Source organism: Chelmon rostratus, chromosome 3, assembly GCF_017976325.1.
Source record: "Chelmon rostratus isolate fCheRos1 chromosome 3, fCheRos1.pri, whole genome shotgun sequence".
NCBI lineage: Eukaryota > Metazoa > Chordata > Actinopteri > Chaetodontiformes > Chaetodontidae > Chelmon > Chelmon rostratus.
This window is the reverse complement of record NC_055660.1, coordinates 14,139,044-14,143,370: the sequence shown is the minus strand read 5'-3', so window position 1 is coordinate 14,143,370 and position 4,327 is coordinate 14,139,044.

The window sequence follows — 4,327 nt, the reverse complement described above, 5'->3', positions numbered from 1 at the left end:
AAGCCAAAAAATGTTGTCTCTTCTGTTGTGTTCATCTCATCTCATGTTCATCTCATGCTGTATCTGCATCAATGTGCTGAGAAATAGATGGATTTCTAACATAATGCATGGAATTTCCAGTGACAGTAGTGGTACACTGAAGGCATCAACGCATGTCACAAAACTCTGAGGTATGAAAAGTTCTTGCTTTCTTCCAGAGAGTTGGACAAGAATATTGATACCATACTCGTATATCTCTCATAAATATGAAGCTACTGCTAGATTATGTTATCTTAGCAAATAGAGTGGAAAATGGCTAACCTGTTCTAGGCAAGCTGACTGTGATGCAGATTCCAGAAAGTAACTACCCAACTTCTGGTGCTTATTTCCAGAGCACTTCAGAACTTCATCTGAACATGAGTTCTTCTGACTTGAACAGAAACAACATATAAACAGACATAAATTAAAACCCTCCAGAGACCCTTCTGTTTTGTAAGTTTGACTGAACAGTTGATTCAAGTTAAAAGCAGCAGACCAATATTAAAGCTGTGTAAAACTGAGTCATTTTAACAAGACGTCAGGACATTTTCCAGCCAAAGCATAACCATTTCATACCTAACCAAGCGTTTTTTCAGCCCAAACCTAACGAGACCTTAACTACAACACACTGGGTTCAAAATCACCCTGACCTTTTGATTGGTTCCTCACCCGACCAGTTCCAATCTTCCATTTAATGTCTACAGCCAACAAAAGCCAACGAGAGTCTGCACTGAAGGGAACGTCCTTGTTCTTTCGCTTAAAGGTGGAGCCAGTTGCAGTTGACTGTGCAGATGGTTGGTGCTTCAGACAACCAATGAAATTCAGAAAGCGAGAATATGCTGCTTCAGAGTGCAATTTACAGCCAAATCAAGGAATTCAGTGCAAATGGGGATATTACAAAGGATTTGAAATGATGAATATAGTAAAAGGCCTCAACATAAGGATACATAGCCTTAATATAAGCTTAGATACCCTAAATATAGATATAGTTTGATAAATAAGGTAAATTGCCTCCTTTTGGAGAAGCCTTGACATTCCAGTGGAAAAAGAAATGTGAACTATGTACACTGCTCACAAAAATTAAAGGAGCACCTTAAAGAAACACATAAGATACATCAGATCAAAATATGAAGTTGGATATCTATACCAATAATGACAGGGCACTGTTTTAGGAACAAAAGGATGCCAAGTCTTTTAATGGAAATAAAAGTTTTCAGCTTACAGAGGGCGCAATTGTGTAGACACCGTAAAATCAGAGTGAAATGAAGATGTTAAGGGCTAGTCCATTTTTTCCAAAACTTAATTTTTGCCACTCAAAATGCTTTTCAGTATCTTGTGTGGCCCCCACGAGCTTGTATGCATGCTTGACAACTTCGCGGCATGCTCCTAATGAGACGACGGATGGCGTCTTGTGGCATTTCCTCCCAGATCTGTGTGAGGGCATCCCTGAGCTGTTGTACAGTCTGAGGAGCAACCTGGCGGCGCCTAATGGACCGAAACATAATGTCCCAGAGATCTTCTATTGGGTTTAAGTCAGGGGATCGTGAAGGCCATTCAATTGTTTCAATTCCTTCATCCTCCAGGTACTGCCTGCATACTCTTGCCACGTGAGGCCGGGCATTGTCGTGCATTAGGAGGAAACCAGGACCTACTGCACCAGCGTAGGGTCTGACAATGGGTTCAAGGATTTCATCTCGATACCTTATGGCAGTCAGAGCACCATTTCCTAGGCAGTAGAGGTCTGTGCGTCCCTCCATGGATATGCCTCCCCAGACCATCACTGACCCACCACCAAACCTGTCATGTTGAACGACGTTGCAGTCAGCATAGCGTTCTCCTTGTCTTCTCCAGACTCTTTCACGTCTATCACAGGTGCTCAGGGTGAACCTGCTCTCGTCTGTGAAAAGTACAGGGCGCCAGTGGCGGACTTGCCAATTCTGGTGTTCTTGAGCAAATGCCAGTCGAGCTCCACGGTGCTGGGCAGTGAGCACAGGGCCCACTACAGGACGTCGGGCCCTCAGGCCACCTTCATGAAGTCTGCTCCTGATTGTTTGGGTAGAGACATTCACACCAGTGGCCCTCTGGAGGTCATTCTGTAGGGCACGAGCAGTGCTCAGCCTGTTCCGCCTTGCACAAAGGAGCAGGTATCGGTCCTGCTGAGGGGTTGAGGACCTTCTACGGCCCTGTCCAGCTCTCCGAGAATAACCACCAGTCTCCTGAAATCTCCTCCATGTTCTGGAGATTGTGCTGGGAGACACATTAAACCTTCTTGCTGCAGCACGGGTGGATGTGCCATCCTGGAGAAGTTGGACAACCTGTGCAACTTCTGTAGGGTTAAGGAATCGCCTCATACTGCCAGTAGGGATATTTACGCAAGCCAAAATCAGCACGAGTGGAAAACCAGCCGAAAAAGATGAAGAGAGAGAAACTTGAAATGACCTCCACATGTAAAACCAGTCCTGTTTTGAGGGTTTTCTAATTGTTGCCACTGAAGTGCACCTGTTGTTTATTCCATGAACACCAATACAGCTGAAATTGATTAACGAGGCCCTCAGCTGCTTAACCAACCAGAAAATTATCAGACAGGTTTAATTCAATTCATGCCAGGGCCAATGAAAAAGGTGTTCCTTTAATTTTTGTGAGCAGTGTATTTTCTGTCATATTGTTATCAGTTTTTATTGTACTTGGACTCGGGTAAGGCTTCATGTTGTTGTCTTATTGTCTCATAGTCTTCTGCAGGCATCTATTTGCAAAAATATTCAGGCAGAAAAAAACCCTTCTACTTCTGTGTGTTCAGACTTCTATTGCTAAGTGTTCACTGCAACATGACAGTGTGGTTATAATCATAAGATGCATTTGAATTCCTTCATGTGCTTTGCAGAGCTATTGTTTTATCAATAGATTCTGGCATCGGGTCTATTCTATAAAACCCACTAGCAAAATACATGTAAATTAATATTTTTGAAACACAATACTGTCACTGTTGGTCATCACTTCCCCGTGCAGAATGAGCCAAGAGTTGATTTGTCACCATGATATGTAATGGAACAAATGAGTTGTTGTTTTCCTTTATTTGACAACAGGGGAGGGCCATTTAGAGCAAGCTGTCATTTTCAAGAGCACCCTGAATAAAATAAAGGTACAACAGACACATATAATATAAGCGCATACAAAATACAAAACAAACCACACAAAAAACAGTGTGTAATATGTTGATTTTCAAGGGCCTGATAGCCCTGAGACCCACTGCAGTGTGAACTTGATGTATTGGTAGTTTCCCCAAGAAGCACTTTGTAAATTAATAGAATCCAGTGCTGCTCTCTTCTCACTGCACCCCAACTTTCTCATACAGTAACTGACAATGCGTTTTAAGACATCCCCAGTTATGATGGTCTGCACAGATGCATGCTTTCTGCTGTTCTGGGTGATACATGCCTTATTTCTATACAATACAATGCCAGGTTTGCCTTTAAGGACTTTCTCAATTAATGATTACTCAAGAAACAAATGAAATTTTTTTTCAGTTGTCATTTAAAGCTCCTACGTTTTATTTTAAACATGGAACGCACCCTTTAAAAAGGACCGCTTGTGCTGTACAAGGTCACAGAGACAGTTAACAACAGGTGTGCAGCCGTTTGCAGAAGACACCTGTATGCGCTACGATTACTATTCAATTTAAATAAGTAAACAGAACATCACATAAAGGGCAGCATCTTTCCAGTGCACTGTACCTGTCTGAAAAAGAGGGTACAATAATAATAATAACAATCATTATTATAATAATACTGCCTGGAGTGGAGTGTGTCCTTTGAAGAAAAGCTGTTCATGTGGTGATAGCAAAGTTTACACAGACAGGAACATGCAGGCACCTGTCACACATTTCTAACCATGAACAGGTAGAATGCTTGTCCAACTTGAAATAAAGATTAGATCTGTAAAACCAAGGAAGGGCAATTTTAAAGAGTTACACAATGTTTTTGTGTAATGTAGGGATGACTTTTTCTGTTAATACAGACTATATTCAAAATTTCCACCTGTATTTGTTAATTTATGATTGCCAGCTGGTGAGCATAATCACATAGAGTTACCTTTTTCCTGTTTTGGGATTGTTTGGGCGCTTACAAGGGAACTTCCCTGCTTCAGCAGTAAAGATCAAGGTAATTATACAGTAGCTGGGACAATGCCTGGGTACCATCAAACAAGACTTTAGAGTCTACAGCCCTGCTTGCAGCTCTGTGGGGCTGTAGGCTAGTTCAGGACACTTTGAGCTAAATGATAAGATCAGCATGCTATCATGCTCACAATATGC